At 44.6% G+C, this 25590-nt stretch overlaps 1 protein-coding gene and 1 pseudogene across 1 annotated transcript in view; both read right to left on the minus strand.

Moving 5' to 3' along the window:
• Positions 1–25590, minus strand: part of LOC122935208 (zinc finger protein 397-like) — a 1371324-nt gene that overhangs the window by 106621 nt on the left and 1239113 nt on the right. The window lies entirely within an intron of this gene.
• The window catches only part of LOC122933820, a 72749-nt pseudogene continuing 66123 nt past the window's right edge, over positions 18965–25590 (minus strand).

Here is a 25590-nt window from a genome sequence, read left to right on the forward strand (position 1 = left end):
AAAAAGGTCCGGGTGGTTCTGGAATGGGACCGACCAGAGAATCAGAAAGCTTTGATGCGTTTTTTGGGGTTTACTAATTATTATAGAAAATTTATTCTGAACTATTCTTCCATTGTAAGACCTCTGACTGATATGACTAAGAAGGGCGCCGACGTCTCTGTCTGGTCGGATGAGGCATTGCAGGCCTTTTCGACTAATAAGGAGTGTTTTGCGTCTGCTCCCATTCTGGTGCAGCCCGATGTGTCTCAGCCATTCGCGGTGGAGGTTGATGCATCAGAAGTGGGGGTTGGAGTGGTGCTGTCGCAGGGTTCATCTCCTGGCACATGGGTCCGTGTGCTTTTTTTTCCAAGAAGCTCTCGGTCGCCGAGAGGAATTATGATGTTGGAGATAGAGAGTTGTTGGCCGTTGAGGAATGGCGTCACTGATTGAAGGGGGCGTCTCACCCCGTTACTGTATATACGGATCATAAGAATTTGGCTTACCTGCAATCTGCCAAGCGTCTTAACCCTAGACAGGCCAGATGGTCAATGTTTTGTGGTTACTTTTCGCCCGGGGGTTAAAAATGTCAAGGCAGATGACTTGTCTCGCAGTTTTCCTGGGGGATGTGAATAAGAGGATCCTGCTCCGATTTTGGCAGATGGGTGGTGGTCTCCGCTCTGTACCCCGAATTGGAGATGGAGGTGTTGGGAGCCCAGGAGGGGGCTCCTGGTACTTGTCCCCCAGGGAGGTTGTTTGTTTCTGAAAAACTGCGATACAAGGTATTCAAGGAACATCACGATACTGTCCTTGCTGGACATCCTGGTGGTAAGTCCACCTGTGACCTTGTGTCCCGGAGGTTCTGGTGGCCCGGGTTACGCAAGAGCATTGAGGCTTACGTGGCAGCTTGTGAAACCTGAGCACGCTCGAAGGTTGCTCTTACTCGACCGGCTGGTTCACTTCTTCCTTTGTCTATTCCGTCTCGTCCTTGGACGCACTTGTGTATCTGATATCCTGTCCGCCGTGACACTACACTCTGTAGCAGAGGCAACTGTCTCCAGCTCCTCCTCCTCTTTATGGTCCAATTCGCGCTGAGAAGATGAACTGAGGTTGGTCTGGCTATCACCCTGTGTTATGTCCTGCCCAATTGCCTCGTCTGCCACATTCAGAGCGTCGTCCTTAATTGTGAGCAGTGATCGTTTGAGTAGACACAGCAGTGGGATGGTTACGCTGATAATAGCGTTATCGCCACTAACCATCTGTTTGGATTCATCAAAGTTTTTTAAAACCTCACAGAGGTCTGACATCAATGCCCACTCCTTGCTTGTGAATAGTGGCTGTTGACTTGAAAGGCAACGAACATGTTGTAGCTGGTATTCCACAACTGCCCTCTGCTGCTCACAAAGCCTGGACAACATGTGGAACGGTTTGATCCCTTATACCCTGCCACAGCAGGCGGTGGTGTGCTGTTTGTCCCCTAAGCAGATCAACTTCAGCACGGCCTATTGACGCTTACCCACAGCAGTGCTACACTGCTTCCGACTGATGGCTGACTGCTGCTGGAGGTAGAAGTAGAGTAGGAGGCGGCAGAGTAGGAGAAGTGGGGGTTGGAGTAACATAGCCACTGGAGGAGATCCTGATGGACGTGGGGCCCGCAATCCTCGGAGTGGGTAGCACCTGTGCCATCCCAGGGTACGAGTCACTCCTGGCCTCCACAACATTCACCCAGTATGCAGTCAGGGAAATGTAGCGTCCCTGGCCACCAGCACTTGTCCATGTGTCCGTGGTTAAGGGGACCTTCCCAGTAACTGTGTTGGTCAGGGCACAGGTGATGTTCTGGGGCACATGGTGGTTTAAGGTGGGAACGGCACAATAGAATAATAGTGGCGGCTGGGGCCTGCGTACCGAGGGACGGCCGCCGACATCAGGCTGCGGAAGGCCTCAGTGTCCACAAGCCTAAATGGCCACATTTCAAGGGCCAGTAATTTCGAAAGTTGCGCATTTAGGGCTATGGCCTGTGGGTGGGTATTTGAGCTTGCGTTCAAATGACTGTGTTATGGACATTTGGACGCTGCGCTGGGACAGGAGAGTGGATGTTGTTGCTGATGGTTCATGCGAAGGTCAAGGGCGAGGGGCATCCCGGCCTGCACCTTCAACAGGGGATTGGCCAGCAGTGTGTGACTGTCACGGATGGTGTTGCAGAAAACTAGAAGACACAAATGAAGATCCGACTGACTTGATCCAAAACTAAGGAACATAAGGGTAAGCCCTGTAACAGCCCTAGCTTTCTCCCTTACTGCTCAGCCCATGCAAAAATCTCTATGATAGATAATTGCATGCCCTCGTGCCTCGACTGTATGACACCTGAACACCCTATAATAGTGAGGGGACACAACCACCGGCTCCCTACACTTAATACGGAGGGAGTCAGGGTCACCTAGGATCAAGCCTACAGGAAAACACAAATAAAGTAACAGACTTATCTGTAGATGCAGCAGTAGCAGCTTCTAGCATGAGCACAATCCAGGAAGTTGTATAAACTGCAAAGTGAGGTAGTATGGGAGGAGATATATAAGGAGGCAATCACTGCTAATAGATGACAGCTGGGAGAGGGAGGAGAGATGTCAAAGCGAAAGCAAAACAAAAGAAGATCATGCAGGAGGTACTGAAGAACGTCTATCAGAACTTCTCGGAGATCTGGCGGTGACAGTAACACAGGGGAAGAGGAGGCAGTGGTGTGACCCGCAGACCCAGATTGTGGACCCAGGCTTTCGGCCCACTTGTTAGGGTGCTTGGATTCCATGTGGCGGATCATGCTGGTGGTGGTGAGGTTGCTAGTGTTCACGCCCCAGCTCATTTTAGTACGGCACAGATTGCAAACTACCACTCTTTTGTCGTCTGCACTTTCCTCAAAAATGTGCCATACTGCGGAACACCTACCCCTTGGCAAGGTAGATTTACGTATGGGGGTGCTCGGTGTGTGCCGACTTCTCCCTTTTGCAACCCCACTGCCTCTTCCAGCCTGTTGTCCCTCTGTACTGCTTCTAACCACAACCTCAGTGATTGACAACTGTGTCTCATCATCATCCACCTTGTGAACAAATGATTGCCGTTCAGCACCGTCATCTTCTTGAGACTGTGAAGGCTCAAGAGGTTGGGAATCAGGGCACAATATCTCACAATATCTCAGGTCCCTCTTCAAGCGTGCTGGGCGCGAGGGCCAAATGTAATAGTGGCGCTGAAAAGAGCTCCTTGGAATATCCGAGTGTGGGATCACTCGTTTAGCAAGCCTCTCCATGGTGGGAGGAAGGATAATCAGAGAGAGGATTCGGTTTACCAGACTCTTGGCTACAGAGACTGGTCTTGGTGCTTAACTGACTGGAAGCATTATCTTTAGCAATCCAACCAACTGTTCGCACTAGTCCAACTTGGACAGTGTTGTGACAGTGTTGTCCTGCGCCGCCCAGCTAAGTCGGACATGAAGCTGGGAACGGTGGATGTTTTTTTTTTTCTGGTGACTTGGTTGAGTGGCTCACTAAGCCTTCCACTTCTGCACCCTCCTCATCCTCTTTATCTGCACCCTCTTCACTCTCTGCTGTGTCCACCCCCAAAGACACCACCACCACCACCATATCCCATCCGCTCGAGTCAGAGGAATTATTTTCCTATACATTCCAAGACCTAACCGATGCGCAGCCATTCTTGGCATCGGATCAGGAAGAGGAGGTATCAATGGCCGCCACCCAACAGTCTGGCGACAGTACCCAGACCAGCCCAAGGAGGGTGGTCCCCACTGTTGCTGCCTACTCTGAGATCTCTAATATCAGTGGTGGTGAAGTTGACGAATCCGATGATGACGTGTCGATGGACGTCACATGGGTGCCCACAAGAGAGGAATAGGAGGGGAGTTCAGAGGGAGAAATGGAGCAGCAGATAGGGAGGAGAATCAGGCAGAACTTACATTGTACAGGAGGCAAAAACCAGACTGATAATGTATCAGGAGCGAGCCATCCACTATGCACGGTCACATCTGGCGCTCCCAGGACGCCGCACATGGCCACGTCCTGCCTCTTCTCCTTCTCCTCTCTCCTCCCAGTTATCCTCCACTCCACCTTCCACTGTGCCATCGTCACATTCATCTGGCAAAAGGCAGGTTTCCTTACCCCAAATGTTCGAGTGAAAAAAGATAATGACGCCGGATAACCCTCTTGCCCAACAGCTGACCGCTGGCTTGTCAGAACTGCTAGTCCGCCAACTACTGCCATATAAACTGGTGGACTCAGAGGCCTTTAGAAAATTTGTGGCCATTGGAACACTGCAATGGAAGGTCCCTGGAAGGAAATATTTCTCCTAGAAGGGCATACCAGAGCTACATGGCCACGTTCAGCGGCAAGTGAATGTATCTCTGGCACACAGTGTCTGTGCCAAGATACATCTGACCACAGACACGTGGTCTAGCAAACACGGGGAGGGAAGGTACATAACTTTTACTGCCCACTGGGTGAACCTTCTGAAGGCTGTCAAGCATGCTACCCGTGGCTCCTATGTGGATTTGGTGTTACCTCTACGGATTGCATGCAGGCCTGTCTCTTCTTCTCCTCCTCCTACTCCATCCCCCCTATCCTCCTTGGCTGACTTCTCCTTTTCCGCTGCTACCGTCTCTTCCGCTGCACTCCTCAAGATCCCCAGAACCTATTCGACATGCCAGGTGAGACGTTGCCATGCTGTGCTGCGCCTGTTGTGCCTGGAAGCCAAGAGCCACACCGGTCCTGCACTCCTTTCAGCACTCCATTTCAGTAATGTGCGACAACGGTGCCAATCTGCTGAGCGCGCTGAAACAGGGCAAAATGACACATGTGCCGTGCGTGGCACACATCCTGAACTTAGTCGTGCAGCGATTCGTTGCCAAATACCCCGGGGTCCAGGACGTCTTGCGGCAGGCCAGGAAAATCTCTGGCCATTTTAGAAGATCTTACACGGCCATGGCTCGCTTTGCTGACATTTAGCAACGACACCACCTGCCCGTCAGACGTCCGATTTGTGACTAACCGACGCAATAAAACTCCACCTTGTATATGCTTGATAGGCTACTCCAGCAGAAATGTGCAGTTAATGACTACCTGTACAAACTCTGTGGCAAGACAGGTTCTGGGGAGCTTCTTTTTTTTCACCGCATGAGATCACCAAACTGGTCAGTCGCAGCCAGGGCGCTATCAGTGTCATCGTACCTTACGCCTTCTTTCTGGAGCGTGCATTGCGTCAGGTCATTAATCAAGCCGTCGAGGAGCAGGAGCAGGAAGATGAGGAAGTCGCAATGCTGAATGAATTCCCAGGGGGGGCTACTCCATCTGAGACAAGTCAACAACAGGAGTCTAAAGAGGAGTCAGAGGAGGATGGTGCCTGGGGGGAGGAGGAGCAAGAAGAGCATACTTTTAACATTTCTGGGATCCCTGGTGTTGTCCGTGGCTGGGGGAAGGAGAACGAGGACAACATTATCCTGGACGATAATGCACATGGGGGCCTTCATGCTCCAGTGTTTGAAGAGGGACCCCCAGTACCAGTACTGGGTGGCAACATACTTAGACCCCCAGTACAAACACAAAATGGCGGAAATGTTACCACCATCACAGAGGGCTGTCAGAATGCAGCACTTCCAGGCCTTGCTTTGAGAGATGCTGCATTCTGCTTTTGCGGGCGCTGGCAGAGGAATTTTCACTCACAGAGAAACAGTTGCGGGTACCAATCCTCTGTGCATGCAAGAAGAGGGCGGTTTGAAGATGTGTTTGTTACTTCGGATATGAGATCATTCTTGCACCCAACCCATCGACAGCCGTCCTCCGGATCCAGCCTCAGGGAACGCCTAGACCGACAGGTGTCCGACTACATCGAGTTAACGGCCGATGTGGACGCTCTGAGAAGCGATGAACCCCTAGACTACTGGGTGGGCAGGCTTGACCTGTGGCCAGAGCTGACACAATTTGCCATGGAACTGTTGGCTTGCTCCTCATCCAGTGTCCTATCCGAAAGGACCTTCAGCGCAGCAGGGGGGATCGTGACCGATAAGCGCACTCGCCTAGCTCACAACAGTGTGGACTACCTCACATTTCTAAAAATGAATGAGGCATGGATCTCGGAGGAATTCAACACATGTGACGAGTCGACTATGTTTGATTGAAATTCCTCAAATGCCTACAAATATGCACCGCCACACAGAACAAATCATCGTCCCTGTCTTAGGTAAATACAGCGGCATAAAAGGCCTTTTATGACCGTTGAATGCCAAATTTTTTGGCCCTGTACTGGTCGACAGTTACATATTTATCCTGTGACCGCCTAATGTACCTCCAGCCACAGAATCCCATCAGGTGAATGCCTATTGGCTAATTTTTGGGGCCTGTACTGGAGTGACAAGTTCTCACAACAATACTTAGTGCACCAATCACTAATATCTCATAAGACCTTATAAAATGTGAAGTTGCGTATGCCGCGAAAAAATTAATCGCATCATTAGGAATTTTCGCAATTTCGTTTTTTAAAACACTCGATCTGCATATACAGCGATTGTTATAACATGCATGTGAAATGTAATCAAATACACTGCTTTTATGTCAAATTACTTACAGCGATCAGAAGTTCTTCCTCAACATCGCGAAAATTGTTGCCAACCATCTCTTCTGATCGCATCCAACTTCGGTCTGGTGGAAACCCAGTTGCTGTAGTATGTCGCGCCTATTTTGCTCATGCGCATAGGCGAAAATTACATTGCCGATATTTTGCATTGAAAAAAATTATGAATGGAGATCGCAAATTCGAATAATACATCTGGTATGTCACTGTCCATGTTGTGGGACTATTTGTGCACTTCTAGTTCTAAGTATTTGGTGGATGCAAACCTGAAGGTATTCCAGGTTCGCCTGCCTTTAAAGTGAATGTGGCCCGCCGCAAACTTGCGGTTCACGAACATTTGATCGCGTTCGCGAACCGTCCCGGCCAATGTTCGTCCATCACTAATGGACACTATATTGGGCCCAGATTAGTTAAATTTGCCCTAAAGAAACAGTTTTTGGATGGCGTACTGTATATGTCACAGGAACACACAGAATATGGACACTAGATTAGGCCTAGATTATTGGAATCTGCGGTACAGACACTGTTTTCTGATGTCGTTTATATTTTTCCCTATATCTGGGCCTGACAACAACACAAGGTATTGAAGCGCAGATCACATAATTCACAGATTACACAGCAAAAATGTGGACACATTATGGGAGAAAAATTATTGTTTTCACTAATATTCTTCCTATCTCTGCCCCTGACACACAGAAGGTGCTGCACAGATGTCACAAGTCACTGCAGACACCCTCTATATAGTAAAATTGCTATTTCGCAAAGTATAAAAAAATATATATATTTGAGTTCAACTTTGCACAATTAAATTGCTGCCACCACACACAATAGGACTTTTGGGTCTTTGAAACGTTATTCGCTGGAATATATTGCGATCACAATCTCCATAAACTATCTGTCCCTTCCTATCCTCAGCTCTCCCTGACTCGCAATGAGCTGAACCCGCATCATTGGGTGCTATGTAGCATTACAGTGAGGGCAGTACTTATCTGCACCATTATTGGCTGCTTAGCAGCCGCGAAACGTACGGGTAGGAGACTCGAGCATTGCACTATAGCACATGCGGTACTTGGCCCAGTACCGCCATGTGCCGAGCATAGCGATGCTCGAGCCGAACTGATATTCGGCCAAGCAGGCTTGCTCATCACTATCTACTTGTAATGTCCTCTGATATCACATAATAACAGCCTGGAAATGCTGGGAGGTGTAGTCCTCTCCTCTTATCCCTCCTCCTGTAACATCCTCTGATATCACATAATAATGGCCTGACCTTTTGTCTGCCTAACTACGCCTCTGCCTCATCCTTTGCTCCTGCACTGTTGCTCCTAGTAACGCCTCCGCCTGCCTGACTATGCTTGTACTTCTGGTACCTTTCTCAGGTACCTCCTGGTCCGCCCGGACTAGCTGCCTCGTGTACCTATCCTCCTCAAGAGGTAGCGACCTGGTGTTCACCTCGGGAAAGTCTATTCCCACCATCAGGGGTATTGTGAAGAACCGAGGGCTTCACTTAGACAACGCCCTTAGAGGAGGTAGGACATGTGGCACAGTGGGTTCATACCCGCTGGTTCGTGACAACGGTATTGCAGCGGGAAGAGAAATGAAGAGTAGTCAGTTCTGATAATTAAAATTGGAACGTTTACTTAAGCCCTTAAGGACCAGGCAATTTTTTACAAATCTGACCAGTGTCACTTTAAGTGGTGATAACTTTGAAACGCTTTGACTTATCCAGGCTAATCTGAGATAGTTTTTTTTATCACATATTGTACTTCATGACACTGGTAAAATGAAGTAAAAAAAATTCATTTTTATTTATAAAAAAATACAAAATTTACCTTTTTTTTTTAAATTGCAAATTTCAAATTTTCTATTTCTCTACTTCTATAATACATAGTAATACCTCCAAACATAGTTATTACTTTACATTCCCCATATGTCTACTTCATGTTTGGATCATTTTGGGAATTATATTTTATTTTTTGGGGATGTTACAAATCTTGAAATGTTTCTGAAATTTTCAAAAACCCAACTTTTAGGGACCAGTTCAGGTCTGAAGTCACTTTGCGAGGCTTACATAATAGAAACCACCCAAAAATGACCCCATTCTAGAAACTACACCCCTCAAGGTATTCAAAACGGAGTTTACAAACTTTGTTAACCCTTAAGGTCTTCCACAAGACTTCATGGCAAGGAAGGAAAGGAATGCCATACGGTTTTTGGAAGGCAGATTTTGCTGGACTGTTTTTTTTTACACCATGTCCCATTTGAAGCCCCCCTGATGCACCCCTAGAGTAGAAACTCCAAAAAAGTTACTCCATCTAAGAAAATGCACCCCTCAAGGTATTCAAAACTGATTTTACAAACTTTGTTAACCCTTTAGGTGTTCCACAAGAATTAATGGAAAATACAGATATAATTAAAAAATTTCACTTATTTGGCAGATTTTCCATTTTAATATTTTTTTTTACTTTTACAAAACAAGGGGTTAACAGCCAAACAAAACTCAATATTTATGGCCCTGATTCTGTAGTTTACAGAAACACCCCATATGTGGTCGTAAACTACTGTACGGGCACACAGCAGGGCACAGAAGGAAAAAAATGCCATGCGTTTTTTGGAAGGCAGATTTTGCTGGACTGGTTTTTTTGACACCATGTCCCATTTGAAACCCCCCTGATGCTACCCTAGAGTAGAAACTCCATAAAAGTGACCCCATCTAAGAAACAACACCCCTCAAGGTATTCAAAACAGATTTTACAAACGTTGTTAACCCTTTAGGTGTTCCACAAGAGTTATTGGCAAATGGAGATGAAATTTCAGAATTTAAATGTTTTGGCAAATTTTCCATTTTAATTTATTTTTCCCAGTAACAAAGCAAGGGTTAACAGTCAAACAAAACTCAATATTTATTGCCCGGATTCTGTAGTTTACAGAAACACCCCATATGTGGTTGTAAACTGCTGTACGGCCACACGGTAGGGCGCAGAAGGAAAAGAATGCCATGCGGTTTTTGGAAGGCAGATTTTGCTGGACTGTTTTTTTGGACACCATGTCCCATTTGAAGCCCCCCTGATGCACCCCTAGAGTAGAAACTCCATACAAGTGACCCTATCTAAGAAACTACACCCCTCAAGGTATTCAAAACTGATTTTACAAACATCGTTAACCCTTTAGGTGTTCCACAATAGTTATTGGCAAATGAAGATGACATTTCAGAATTTCAATTTTTTGGCAAATTTTCCATTTTAATCAATTTTTTCCAACAACAAAGCAAGGGTTAACAGTCAAACAAACAAAACTCAATATTTATGGCTCTAAATCTGTAGTTTACAGAAACAACCCATATGTGGTTTTAAACTGCTGTACAGGCACACAGCAGGGGGCAGAAGGAAAGGAATGCCATACAGTTTTTGGAAGGCAGATTTTGTTGGACTGTTTTTTTTTAACCATGTCCCATTTGAAGCCCCCCTGATGCACCCCTAGAGTAGAAACTTCAAAAAAGTGACCCTATTTTAGAAACTATGGGATAGAGTGGAATTATTGTTGGTACTAGTTTAGGTTACATATGATTTTTGGTTGCTCTATATTACACTTTTTGTGCGGCAAGGTAACAAGAAATTACTGTTTTGGTACAGTTTTTATTTTTTGTTATTTACAACATTCATATGACAGGTTAGATAATATGGTATTTTATAGACCAGGTTGTCACGGATGCGGCGATGCCTAATATGTTAACTTTTTTATTTATGTAAGTTTTACACAATGATTTCTTTTTTGAAACAAAAAAAATCATGTTTTAGTGTTTCCATAGTCTGAAAGCCATAATTTTTTCAGTTTTTGGACGATTACCTTGGGTAGGGGCTGATTTTTGCGGGATGAGATGACAGTTTTATTGGCACTATTTTGGGGTGCGTGTGACTTTTTGATCGCTTGCTATTACACTTTTTGTGATGTAAGGTGACAAAAACTTTTTTTTTTTGCAGTTTTAATTTTTTTTTTTTACGGTGTTCATCTGAGGGGTTAGGTCATGTGATATTTTTATAGATCCGGTCGATACGGATGCGGCGATACCTAATATGTATACTTTTTTTTACTTATGTAAGTTTTACACAATAACAGCTTTTTTAAAACAAAAAAAATGATGTTTTAGTGTCTCCATATTCTGAGCCATAGTTTTTTTTATTTTTTGGGCGATTGTCTCAGGTAGGCGCTAATTTTTTGAGGGATGAGGTGATGGTTAGATTGGTGCTATTTTGGTGGGCAAACGCATTTTTGATCGCTTGCTGTAGTACTTTTTGTGATGTAAGGTGACAAAAATTTTTTATTTAGCACAGTTTAAATTTTTTATTTTTTACGGTGTTCATCAGGGGTTAGGTCATGTGATATGTTTATAGAGCCGGTCGATACGGACGCGGCGATACCTAATATGTATACTTTTATTTTCCCTATTTTTTACCAATTTTTTTAAACTTTATTTGGGGAAAATGACGTTTTTGTTTATTTTTACTTTAAACTTTACATTTTTGGGGCGGAAAACTTAATTTTTTCAACTTTTTTTCACTTTATTTTTGTCCCACTTTGGGGGTTTAATACCTTTACAATGCATTCCAATACTTCTGTATTAGAATGCATTGGCTGTATGAGTAATACAGTGAGTATTACTCATACAGCTTCCAGCCTGTGAGATCCAGGGGGCTGGATCTCACAGGCTCGTCACCGGAAGGCAGCGCGATGCCTTCCTTAGGCATCGGGCTGCCTTCTATGCCATCGGGTCCCCCCTACAGCCGCATGGGGACCCGATGGCACCGCCCGCCGCCACTGCAGGTAAAAGCTGCAAACCACAGGTCTGAATTGACCTGCGGTTTGCGGCGATCGCCGACATGGGGGGTCTTGCCTTGAGTTAGATGTGCAGATCATTGGCATAGCAAAGGTAGTTATAATCCATATAAAGCACATTCATTTCAGATTTTTACTTCTGCTGCAATTCCTGGTAACAGGCTCAGTTTCTGGTTCTAACAGGCTCAGGTGAGGTACTAACTGGCTCAGGTGAGACACTAACAGGCTCAGGTTAGGCACTATAACAGGCTTCCATTAGCTGGTATGAGAGTCCCTTGTATCTGTGTTCACTGGACTACAGGTCCAGTTGCTAACAGCCCGATACTGAATATAATATAATTCTTACTTGTTTACTGCAATCTACAGGGCAGTTCTCCCTAGCTCCCTAGGGGCTAATCCATCTTCTGCTCCATTCTTTAAACTGGTTGCCTTCAAATACAAATCCACATGGTCCATAGAGGTATGTGGTAACACAGAACTATGCGCCTAGTTGTCAGGCTGTGTCCAAGTGCTGGAGGCTTCTCCCGGTCACTGGGTGCTGTGGAGTCCATAAGCCTAGACTGCTGCCATCTCAATGAGACTCTCTCTATATCCACAGTTACTCTGGTCTGTGCTAGGTAGCTTCTGATATCTTCTCCAAACTTCCTCAGCTTGGCCATAGCCAAGGGGCTAATTGGCAGCTACATGGTGGACATCTCAGCTACATGGTGGACTTGTCTGACTTTCCTCATCACACATTAATAACTCTCCACTTCCGATCTCTTCCTTCTCCCTTCCTGTGACTAGCCTGTCCCTTATATATAATATCCTAGCACTACCTAGTGGTGACTAGGGTGTACTGTTTGTTTACCAGCCTGTCAATAGGAATTTGCATCTACATACACATACAGCAATACATGACACCGGGCCCCACTACTGTCACGGAGTGGGACACTGCAGTATCAAGGATGCACTACTGTCTCAGTAGTATCAGTATTAGACGGATGCACTACTGTCTAAACGACCATTATAAATGGCCCCATTGATTTCAATAGGGTCCATCTGGTTGTCGAAATGGCCAAAAACAGGACTTTTCCTATTTATGGACAGCTGTTATTCACATCCAGCCTGTGTGCACGATCATGTTAAGTTTTAGAAAGCGAGAGGAGAAGAAGAAGGATATGGAAGATAGGCATTGTGGGATTCTGGATAGTAAGGTGGCGATGTCTGGACCAGAGAGGTAGATTTGTGTGTCGTCAGCATAAAAGTGATACTGAAAGCCATGGGACTCTATGAGCTGTCCTAGGCTGAAAGTGTAGATAGAGAAGAGCAGGGGTCCTAGGCAGAGGACAGGTCAAGGAGAAGGAGGACAGAGTAATGTTTTTTGGTTTTGGCTGTTAGTAGGTTATTGGTGACTTTGATAAGGGCAGTCTCAGTTGAGTGGTGGGGTCGGAAGCCAGGTCAAAGAGGGAGCAGGAGGAGAGGTGAGAGGACAGTTCAGAATGGACATGTTGTTCAAGTAGCTTTGAGGCATACGGAAGAAACTGGTCTTGTTAAATATCACAATGAGGGTGTTTGTGTGAAAAATCCACTTTTAGGGATCGTTCACACGACTATGTATTTTTCAGTGTTTTGCGGGCCATTTTTCCCGGATCCGTTTTTCTTTTTTTTTTTCAGTAGTGTTTTTGGTTCTGTTCCGTTTTTCCATTGCGTTTTTCTGTATGGCATATACAGTATACAGTAATTACATAGAAAAAATTGGGCTGGGCATAAAATTTTCAATAGATGGTTCCGCAAAAACTGAACGTATACGGAAGACTTATGGAGTACATTCTGCATGTTTTCAGTTTTTTTGCAGACATATTGACTTGAATGGAGCCACGGAACGTGATTTGCGGGCAATAATAGGACATGTTCTATCTTTCAACGGAGCAGAAAAACGGAAATACAAAAAAATAATGCATACGGAGCACCTTCTGTTTTTTTTGCGGAACCATTGAAATGAATGGTTCCATATATGGACCACAAAATATGGCCCGTATATGGAACGCAAAAACGTTTGTGTGAACGAGCCCTTAAGATGTACCTGATGTCATCAAGACTGGTTGGTTGGCACAGTGGTTCCACACCCTCTGTCCACTACAGGTTTTTAGGATTGCGACGCTCACTTTACAATATGAAATGACGGTCTTATTCTTCGGCCAGTACAATCACTGCAATAACACATTTATCTAGCTTTTATTTAGTTTTCTTAGCATTGCCATACTCCATAATATTTTTATATTTCCGTCTAGAGAGCCATGTGAGGGTGAGCTGTAGATTTTATTAGCAGACATTTTGATCCCTTTTTATTTAATTTTTTTAGTGGGCAAGATGAACAAAAACTGGTAATCTGGACATAGCAACACCTGTTACGTTTATTCCTCATTGTTTATTTTTAGATCTAAAATTGGGTAAGGGTAAGGGGGGATAATTATAATATTTTTGTATTTTTATTTGTTTAAGGCTCTTTTCACACTAGCGGCAGGACGGATCCGACAGGCTGTTCACCCTGTCGGCTCAGTCTTGCCGCTATTTCGCCGTGCCGCGAGACCGCCGCTCTGTCCCCATTGACTATAATTGGGATGGGGCGGAGCTCCAGCGCAGCACGGCAGTGCACGGCGAAAGGCTGCCGGACTAAAAGTACTGCTTGTCCGAATTTTTAGTCCAGCGGCCTCTCACCGCGAACTGCCGTGCTGCGCCGGAGCACCGCCCCTGTCCTTATTATAGTCAATGGGGACGGAGCGGCGGCACGGCAAAATAGCGGCAGGACGGATCCGACAGGGTGAACAGCCTGTCGGATCCATCCTGCCGCTTGTGTGAAAGTACCCTAAAACTTTTTTTTTGCTTTGTTAATCCCCTTAGAGGACTTGTACATGCGATCTTCTAATCGCCTGTAACATAGACTGTATCACAATACTGTTGCAGTCTATGGGATTTTTACAGGCTGCCTCAGGCACGGCTTTGCAAGCAATCACCTATGACAGGCCTGGGAGCCTTCACAAGACGCCCACCGTGTATGGAGCAGGCTCAGCATGTGGAGATATCTGGCTGGGATCCAAACTGCCCAATCCTGCAGAAGGTATAAACATTGCGGGAAAATGTTCTTCTTAACTAGTACCTCTGTAGAGGCTGTTGATGAAGTACATTTTCAGCACATCTTAGTTTTTCCCTGATCTTTTGTATCCACTGCATAGATATATAGATTTCTGACACTCGCGTGGTTTCGCTTTATCGGCAGTGATGTAGACTTTACCCAGTTTATTTCAATCCCTGGTTATTTTCCATGTAACTCAATTATCTGAATAATTTTGGGAGCGGCTTGTGACTAGGGATGAGCGAACCTGTGGAAGTTCGGGTTCACCGGTTTCGGCTGAACCTCAGGTCAAAGTTCGGGTTTGGGACCAGAACTTGACCCCGAACCCCATTGAAGTCTCTTTAATATAAAAACTTCACCAATGCTACAAAATGAGGTCCCATCCCAAAGCTGTCAAAAACCATCCATATCTATTCTCCCACCCCACTCAGTCAAATGCCTCCCCCATGTCAAATGTGAGCAAACCACAGCCCTCCTCATCTTCCTACAGATACTGCAATCCAATGAACAATCTCCTAATATTGTATGCAGTGGAATTTTCTGGAATAAATCCAGGCTTAATAACAGTTGGAATCATCGTAATGCTGTTGTCCAGTTTTGAATATTGATGACTTATGCTCAGGTCTCTCTGAGATTTCTTCAGAGAGAAGGAATGGCTTCCCCGATCTCTGCGCAGGGGAGCCGTTCTAGCACCAGAAGTACAATGGTCCTGGGGAAAGCTGCTTTAGATTCAGTGGTCACAATTGACCACGACATCTGAGGGAGGCACCGCCATGTACTGGAGCGTTGGAACGGGTGAGCAGAGCAGTGACCTAACAAAAAGTCATTGCTATGACATAATCTATATTTGAGATGACTGGTTATGAGTTTATTATAATACTATAAAATATAAAATATATATACTGTACCCAGTGGGGCTGTATGGTCCCCTCTTGTGTTGCTTTTATACTGATTGGTCTAATTATTAATAAAGATATTTATAATTACTACACAGATTTTTATAAACCGTTTTTGGAGATTAGAGCCAAGAGAATATGTAGGTGTTTTTGTATATGTTGAGTGTTTTGATACCATAGCAGTGAGTCTAATATATAGGTGTTAAGACGTCTCGTGAACTGATGAAAGTCCCAGAGGCAGCAAAGATTCCAGAAGTATGAAAGATAAAAGAAAGCCTACTCCCTGCTTGGAAGAGATGACCTTTCTGACCAAAGTAAAGGATTCAACCTTGAGACAATGTCCTGGACCTATCCTCTTCCTCCTCTTCTTTTTTTAAAGACAGTGAGGGACATTTATCAAATGTTTTATGCAACAATTGTGATGTAAAAAGTAGCAGATTATGGCTCATGCTCATTGCGGATGTAGAGTTATATTTGTGGTGCGCGGAGAGCCTGGAGGTCTGTCAGATTTATTAACAGGCCTCATAATAGATTTGGAGCATTCTGCACTGACTGACTTTCCAGTAAGACTGGCGTTCGTCTGGTGCTTGTCTTATGGCAATCTCGTTAGACCTTTGGGATAACACAAGTGGTTTCAGTCAACGTATCAGATCTCAGCTGATAGAATACGATCCTTCATCCACAGCCTGACTTGTAGGCCTCTGTCTGAATGGAAAAGTACTAGATTTTGATTTGGTGCCAACCATGATTCAATGAAAGTAACCTAAAGAGCAAGAAGACTGAATACGTAGAAAGGAGCAGAAAGGCTTGTCTGGAGGTGGCTGTACTGGTTTTTTATTTATTGAATGTCCAACATTTAATAAATGTCCAGTTTTGGAGAAGCTGTTCTAGAGGTGGGTCCTACATGTATCAGACACTTATGCCAATCTCCACCATGTGATGTGACATTATGTCTTGTAAACAGAGACAGACAAACCCTCTTAGGTAAACTGATAAAACTTGATCCACAAATCTCCAACTATAACAAAAAATTTTAGAGAGACAGAAAAAAAAGCATTTAAAAAAAAAAAAAAATCACATTGTCACACATACTGTAGAGAACAGGATGCTGGGGGTGACTGTGCGGTTGTGTCACACATAACGTAGAGAGCAGGATGATGGGGGTGACTGCGGTTGTGTCACACATAACGTAGAGAGTAGGATGATGGGGGTGACTGCGGCTGTGTCACACATAATGTACAGAGCAGATGATGGGGGTGACTGTACGGCTGTGTCACACATAATGTAGAGAGCAGGATGATGGGGGTGACTGCGGCTGTGTCACACATAATGTACAGAGCAGATGCTGGGGGTGACTGTGCGGCTGTGTCCCACATAACGTAGAGATCAGATGATGGGGGTGACTGTGCGGCTGTGTCACACATAACGTAGAGAGCAGGATGATGGGGGTGACTGTGCGGCTGTGTCACACATAATGTACAGAGCAGGATGATGGGGGTGACTGTGCGGCTGTGTCACACATAATGTAGAGAACAGGATGCTGGGGGTGACTGTGCGGCTGTGTCACACATAATGTACAGAGCAGGATGATGGGGGTGACTGTGCGGCTGTGTCACACATAATGTACAGAGCAGGATGATGGGGGTGACTGTGCGGCTGTGTCACACATAATGTAGAGAACAGGATGCTGGGGGTGACTGTGCGGCTGTGTCACACATAATGTACAGAGCAGGATGCTGGGGGTGACTGTGCGGTTGTGTCACACATAACGTAGAGAGCAGGATGATGGGGGTGACTGTGCGGCTGTGTCACACATAATATACAGAGCAGGATGATGGGGGTGACTGTGCAGCTGTGTCACACATAATGTACAGAGCAGGATGATGGAGATGACTGTTCGGCTGTGTCCCACAATGTACAGAGCAGGATGATGGGGGTGACTGTGCGGCTGTGTCACACATAATGTACAGAGCAGGATGATGGGGGTGACTGTGCGGCTGTGTCACACATAATGTACAGAGCAGGATGATGGGGGTGACTGTGCAGCTGTGTTACACATAATGTACAGAGCAGGATGATGGGGGTGACTGTGCGACTGTGTCACACATAATGTACAGAACAGGATGATGGGTGTGACTGTGCGGCTGTGTCACACATAATGTACAGAACAGGATGATGGGGGTGACTGCGGTTGTGTCACACATAATGTACAGAACAGGATGATGGGTGTGACTGTGCGGCTGTGTCACACATAATGTACAGAACAGGATGATGGGGGTGACTCTGCGGCTGTGTCACACATAATGTACAGAGCAGGATGATGGGGGTGACTGTGCGGCTGTGTCACACATAATGTACAGAGCAGGATGATGGGGGTGACTGTGCAGCTGTGTTACACATAATGTACAGAGCAGGATGATGGGTGTGACTGTGCAGCTGTGTTACACATAATGTACAGAGAAGGATGATGGGGGTGACTGTGCAGCTGTGTCACACATAATGTACAGAACAGGATGATGGGGGTGACTGTGCGGCTGTGTCACACATAATGTACAGAACAGGATGATGGGGGTGACTGTGCGGCTGTGTCACACATAATGTACAGAGCAGGATGATGGGAGTGACTGTGCGGCTGTGTCACACATAATGTACAGAGCAGGATGATGGGTGTCACTGTGCGGCTGTGTCACATATAATGTACAGAGCAGGATGATGGGGGTGACTGTGCGGCTGTGTCAGGAACCCTTCATGTAGACCCTGTTCTGTGGAGGTAACACAACTAGAATGGACTTGTGTGTAAAGTAAAACCCTGATGTCGTCTTGCGTTTCCTTACATCGTTCTCAGCCCCTTCAGATTTACCTGTTTACAGAACCTGCAGCGTCAAAGGGTGAAGTTACCCATGATGATCACAGGGCTAATGACGAGCACCAACCACCCTGTATATTAGTAATCAGCACTTATATAAACGGCCTTTCCCGCAGCCTGAAGCAAACTGAATCTGTCAGCATCATATCCTGTCTACACAGGGCCAGTGCCCCGGGCAAACAAGGATTTCTGTTGTCCCATGAAAGATGCCATCAAGGTTGTTCCCAATAAGTCGCCTGATCCTCGGCCTGCGTAATAGGGCTTCAAGTCTCCGAATATAGTCACGTTGTGATGGTGTAATGGTATTTCTGGAGGGTAATAATATTACAGGTTATAGTCACTAGAGAGGGGTCGTTGATCCAGGAAGTTATTCTGATGCCTGACTGGAGTCGGGAAGGAATTTTTCCCCCCTAAAGTGAGGAAAATTGGCTTCATCTGGGTCAACTTTGCAGGATAGCGTTGTAGAATGACAGGCTGAACTGGACAGACGGTATGTCTACCAGTTCATATGTTACTATGTAAAACCATAAGGGTTAACCCCGTGCAAGTTTGTTTTTTGTCACAATGTGGTGATTTCAATATTTCATCCTCATTAAAACAATAAAAAAAGATAAAGCAGCTGAACTTGAACAAAAATCACTAACACTTGGAGAGAATTTGTAAAGTGTATTTTGATTTAATTTATGCACATATATAGCGCTGACATATTCGGCAGAGCTGTACAGACATTAACATCACACTGTACCCAATGGGGCTTACAATCTAAGTTCCCCATCAGTTCCCTAACCCCAGCGCTGCAAGACACCAGTGCTAACCAATGAGCCAGCGTGCTGCATACCAGTGCTAACCACTGAGCCACTGTACTGAGCAGGAAACAAAATCTCCTATAGAAGAGTCCAGTAGACACAACGGGCTCATTCACACACTTGTGTATTTTGGTCAGTGTTTGTATAAGCCTGAACCAGGAGCAGAATGCGAACAGACACACGTGTAATGGAAAGATTTCCACGTCTTCCTCCTAGTTATGGATTACAAATACTTATATAAAAGGCCGATCAAAAATTACAAGTGTGAATGAAGCTTTACAATAAAAGATTGCCGAGCTTTCTTATGCGTTCGAGAGTGTTCGAGAATTTTTGGGCTCAAAAAATGACTGTGAATTTAATGTATTACTGTTTTTTCCAAGTTCCAGCACCTTTATCTTGATATACTGTATGAATGAAGACTGATCATCAATATGTCCACATAAAGTATGTTAAAAGATTTCATGGGGAGTCCTTCCTTTTTGTCCTCTGGATTCTCCTGCAGTGTGGGTGGAGGTAGGAATACAGTAAGAAGAAATGTTCATGGAGATAATTCATCTTCACTGCTCTGACAGAATACAAGGCTCTTCTTTTGTTCCTTATATCAGCAACAATTTACCTCCATGGATCCCGGTCACTGAGGACTTCAGGTAAATATAATTTGGATGTCTGGCCAATCCATGTTGATTCAGCCCAAAAATAAATCTCCTTATTGGCTAAAATTGCTTAAAATCCGTGAAACCTGCTGGGTTCAAATAATTTTTTCTCCTTCCTTCTAATACATTTTCAACACATAGAAGATTAAAACACCTTCTGCCCTGTGTGACTTTTTCTCTGATGAATCCCAAGTTTGGCTTTAGTAATAAAACCTTTCCCACATTCTGAACAGAAATACGGCTTCTCTCCTGTGTGAATTCTCTCATGTATAACAAGATGAGATTTATCTCCAAAACATTTCCTGCATAGTGAGCATGAATACGGCTTTTCTCCTTTGTGACTTCTTTCGTGTCTAACAAGACTTGATTTTTGTGTAAAGCATTTCCCACATTCTGAACATGAATACAACTTCTCACCTGTGTGACTTCTTTGATGTTTAACAAGACTTGATTTATCTTTAAAACATTTCCCACATTCTGAACATAAAAATGGCTTCTCTCCTGTGTGAATTCTCTCATGTATAACAAGATTTGACTTATTGGTAAAACATTTATCACATTCTGAACATGCAAATCTCTTCACCCCGGTGTGATTTTTCTCATGTTTAACAAGATTTGATTTATTTGTAAAACATTTTCCACACTCTGAGCATGGAAACGGCTTCTCTCCTGTGTGACTTCTTTTGTGTATAACAAGATCTGATTTATTTATAAAGCATTTCTCACATTCTGAACATGAAAATGGCTTGTCTCCTGTGTGAATTCGCTCATGTCTCACAATATATGATTTACTTGTAAAAGATTTGCCACACTGTGAACACGAATATGGTTTCTCTCCTGTGTGACTTCTCTCATGTATAACAAGCTCTGATTTATTTATAAAACATTTCCCACAGTCTGAACATGAATATGGCTTCTCTCCTGTGTGGATTCTCTCATGTCTAACAAGATGCGATTTATTTTTAAAACATTTCCAACACTGTGAACATGAAAATGGGTTCTCACCAGTGTGGATTCTCTTATGTCTAACAAGAATTGACTTCTTAATAAAAGACTTCCCACATTCAGAACATGTATATGGTTTCTCTCCTGTGTGACTCCTCTGATGTTCCCTAAGTTTTGCTTTAGTAATAAAACATTTTCCACAATCAAAACATGAAAATGGCTTGTCCCCTGTGTGAATTCTTTCATGTATGAAACAATTTGATTTATTTGTAAAAGATTTCCCACATTCTGAACATGAATATGGCTTCTCTCCTGTGTGAATTCTCTCATGTATAACAAGATGTGATTTAAATACAAAATATTTCCCACATTCTGAACAGGAATACGACTTCTCTTCTGCGTGAACTCTTCTGTGCCTAATAATTGTTGAGCTATATGTAAACGGTTTTCCAAATTTACCATGGTGGAACCTTTTACCCTCTTTCTGCCCAGTACTTGTGGTAACAATCTTTGATTGGTCAGAAGAAGGTTCCTTATGATTAGGAGCATTATATAATAGATCTGTACTGTGAAGTCCTGGATGGACATTATGGGTAATGAGGTTTTCTCCTGAAGAGCGCTGCCCGATATCTTCATCTTCTACTTTATAATCTGGTGATAACATGAACCTTCTATCAGAATTCTTACTGAAATTTTCTGTTAGAAAAAAAAAAAAAAAAAAGCACATGATGAAACACTTAACAGAAGGTGAGGTGGAGGATGGTTTAGATGCCTACAGACATGTCTACCTCAAGGGAGCATAGTGATGACTTCTGGAGCTACTCTGGAGGTCCACGTCCAGCTGCTCACCTGGTGTATCTGGTGCAATCACATTTATCCAGCACATTCTCACCCAGGTGTGTGATACAGACCAGTTTTAGTACAATATTAATTGCTTTGATTAGTATCATTTTGTGGTCTTTGTCTGTCCACTCCATGTTTATTTAGACCTTTCCAGAGAAAGTCAGTGCAATCATCCTGTCACTCATTTCAGTCCTCCACCTACTATTAAAATGAGACTACCTTAGAGATTTATCAAAGCTGATGTAAAGGAAATCTGGTTGATATGGACAACTAAACCAGTTTTCCTTTACGTCAGTTTTCATAAATCTTCCCAATCTCGGACAATGCGTTACCTTTCTATTACAGAATGACAGTATTGCAGATTTAATGTTAACCCCTTAACGCATAATGCCACACATTAACGGGACTTCTATAGAGCAGGCTGCTGGGCTGAGTCGGCGTCATACATAGCGGGTGCTGACTGTATAATACAGTAATTAAACTCTTCAGATGCCACGGTCAATAGTGATTGCGGCATCTGTGAGGTTAGAGAGATGAAGGGGGCTCCCTCTGCCTTCCGATCGGAGCCCCCACATTGAAATCTCGTGGCTCTAATCCGATATCATGACAGCCTGGGGCCTGCTGAAAGTTCTCAAGGCAATCAGTGTCTCAAGCTGCAAAAATCAGTGTCAGGCAGCTGCTGCCAAGGCCAATAAGATAATGAGTTGCATCAAAAGGGGCATAGATGCCCGTGATGAGAACATAGTCCTACCACTTTACAAATCATTAGTCAGACCACACATGGCGTCCTGTGTACAGTCGTGGCCAAAAGTTTTGAGAATGACACAAATATTTGTTTTCACAAAGTTTGCTGCTAAACTGCTTTTAGATCTTTGTTTCAGTTGTTTCTGTGATGTAGTGAAATATAATTACACGCACTTCATACGTTTCAAAGGCTTTTATCGACAATTACATGACATTTATGCAAAGAGTTAGTATTTGCAGTGTTGGCCCTTATTTTTCAGGACCTCTGTAATTCGACTGGGCATGCTCTCAATCAACTTCTGGGCCAATCCCTGACTGATAGCTGTCACGGACGGTGTACAGAAAACAAGGCAAAGCAACATGTATAAACGACTCGCTGGATCCAAAAACTAAGGAACCAAGGGAGACCCCTGCAGAAGACCTGGCACTTTCCCTGGCTGCTCAGCCTATGCAAAGATCCGAATGGTGGAGGTTTGCATATCCACGAACCTTGACTATAAAGCCCTGAGCACCCTACAATAGTGAGGGGACACGACCACCGGCTCCCTACACAAGATACGGAGGGAGTCAGGGTCACCTGGGATCCAGCAAACAGAAAATAACAGATAAAGGTACAACACTTAGCTTTGAAGCAAACAGGAGGACAGAGTCAGCGTGCACACACACTCCAGGAAGTAGTATAAGCCGCCCAGAAAAGCCTTCTGGGGAAGAATTTAAAGGGAAGCAATTAGTCCAACACATGACAGCTGAGAGAGGCTAACGAGAGGAGGAGCTGAATACCACAACACAGAAACTCAAGGAGGAGGTTCTGAAAGGCCTCTGTCAGAGCTTCTCAGCTGTCTGGTTGTGACACTCTGTCAGAGCTTCTCAGCTGTCTGGTTGTGACAATAGCAACCCATTCTTTCATAATCACTTCTTGGAGAATCTACCAAAACAGAGGATTTGATCCCAACACTTCAAGGCCTATTTAGCACCATACTGGGAAAACCGGTCTCTGAACGCTTAGAGATAGATAGAGCTCATAGAACCCTGGTGCCCATTAATCCGGAGCCCCCAATTTTTCAACCATTTGATGGGGCTACTTTAATGATACTTCAAGACCTGTCACGCTCTACTCTGGCTCAGAGGAGAGCCCTCAAGCCTTTATTAGACAGCATTCCTCACAGCGTTGGATCTCCCTCTAATTCAACTACCGGATTGGGGTAGCCTTCCCCGACTGCCCTCTCGTTCTCTACTCCAAAAACCCAAGAACAACTTCCAGAGACGCGGCAGCAACAAACACCCCACAGTATTGGACGTTATTAAAGATTGCACGGGATAAGAACGGGTTCTCGAAGAAACGTGGACTTCGCTTTACTTGATAAGCAGCGACACTTTAAGTTTAGGAGAGATTTTATTCTCTAAAGTTAGGCAAAATGTACGCTTTTACTATTTTCTCTTTATATTTAGCTCTTTGGTCCACCTCTGGCTTATGATCCTAGGGGTTACATCGCCATATAGCTCTGAATGCGGAGAGCGGATATAATGTTAGCTATATAACTGTTATGCTTTATGGTTTCTCAGCTTCGGGGCTGCTCCTTTGCTCTGTCATTTGAAGTCCATCACCTATTTTGGTACTCGTCTTTACTTAGGTGGAGATGTTGCACCTCTCTCCACAGAGGGGTTTTCTTCCCTCTTTCTTCTTGTCTTAATCTTTTTTTTTTCTTTTCTCTTCCCTTTTTTCTTTTCTCTTTTTACCTTACTTTCACGAAAATACCCTGTCGTACCCTCCTCCAGCGACTATGGCTCCACCTAGTATTAAACTCGCCTCGCTAAATGTACAGGGATTTAATATCCCTGAAAAACACTCTAAGATTTTATATGGTATGCACAGAGAGGGGAAGCAGATTCTTCTGCTTCAGGAAACACATTTTAAGCAGGACCACGTAGCTGGTATATACTCAGCAAAGTCGAAAGGTGTATCTATGGCTTTGCATAAATATCTGCCTTCGGGCTCGTTCACACGACTGTGTGATGCCCCTTGCAGTATTGTGGACCGCATTTGCGGATCCGCAATACATGGGCACCGTTCCGTGGCCATTCCGCATCACGGATGCGGACTCGTTCATTTCAATGGGTCCACAAATCCGGAGATGCGGTACGGAAGAACGGACTGGAACACTACGGAAGCACTACGGAGTGCTTTCTGGGTTTCCGTTCCGTGCTTCCACACCGCAAAAAGATAGAACTTGCACTATTTTATAACAGACTTAGATTCAGCCATTAAAGGTTTCATAACGGACCACTCATTGGATCCCACGGCTCGTCCTCTGCAGTGGGAGGCACTAAAATGTGTACTACAAGGGGTGTTTATTCAGAATGGGGCTAGACTGAAGAAGGAAAGAAATGCCAAACTACAACAGCTATTGTCCCAAGTTCAGGCTTTGGAATTTTCACACAAAAAGACATTAGACAGGGGCTCCTTACTGAGCTTATCCTGGTCAACTCCAGAAGGCTCTCACAGAATCAGTCAGTAGAAATACAGAGAGATTTCGTAGATACCTCTTTAAAAATGCTAATAAACTGGGTAAGGCCCTAGCGAAACTCCTACACCGTCGCCAACAAGCGAGCTACATCCCCACTGTCAAAGATACGAGGGGCACATCAGTCCATAATCTTTGCCAAATAGCTGAGGCCTTTAAAACGTACTACGAATCCTTATATAACATTAGGGGGCAACTAGCTGATATGCAGACATCAGACTAAGATAATCGTATAAAAGCCTATGTAGATAAGATGGCGCTGCCCTCAATTTCTGAAGAGAGGAGTGATTAGGTGGAGGAGGAATTCTCGGAGATGGAAATCAGAGAGGTCTTGACCTCTTTGAAAGGGGGGAACAGTCCAGGCCCAGATGGGTTTACTGCACTATGTAGATGAGACGGCGCTGCCCTCAATTTCTGAAGAGAGGAGTGATCAGGTGGAGGAGAAATTCTCGGAGATGGAAATCAGAGAGGTCTTGACCTCTTTGAAAGGGGGGAACAGTCCAGGCCCAGATGGGTTTACTGCACCATTTTTCAAGAAATTTTCGAGATCTGCTTATACCCTTCCTCTCTAAAGTATTTATTAGCATCTCCCCCTTTTGCCCTTTTCCTAAACAAGTCTTAGAAGCACATATCGCAGTGATTCCAAAACCTAATAAGGATGCGACTGCCTGCAATAACTACCGCCCCATTTCACTAATTAACTGTGACCTCAAAATGTATTCTAAACTATTAGCAAAACGTCTCAGAAAAGCTCTTCCGGGGGG

The sequence above is a fragment of the Bufo gargarizans genome, chromosome 4, assembly GCF_014858855.1.
Source record: "Bufo gargarizans isolate SCDJY-AF-19 chromosome 4, ASM1485885v1, whole genome shotgun sequence".
NCBI classification, from domain to species: domain Eukaryota; kingdom Metazoa; phylum Chordata; class Amphibia; order Anura; family Bufonidae; genus Bufo; species Bufo gargarizans.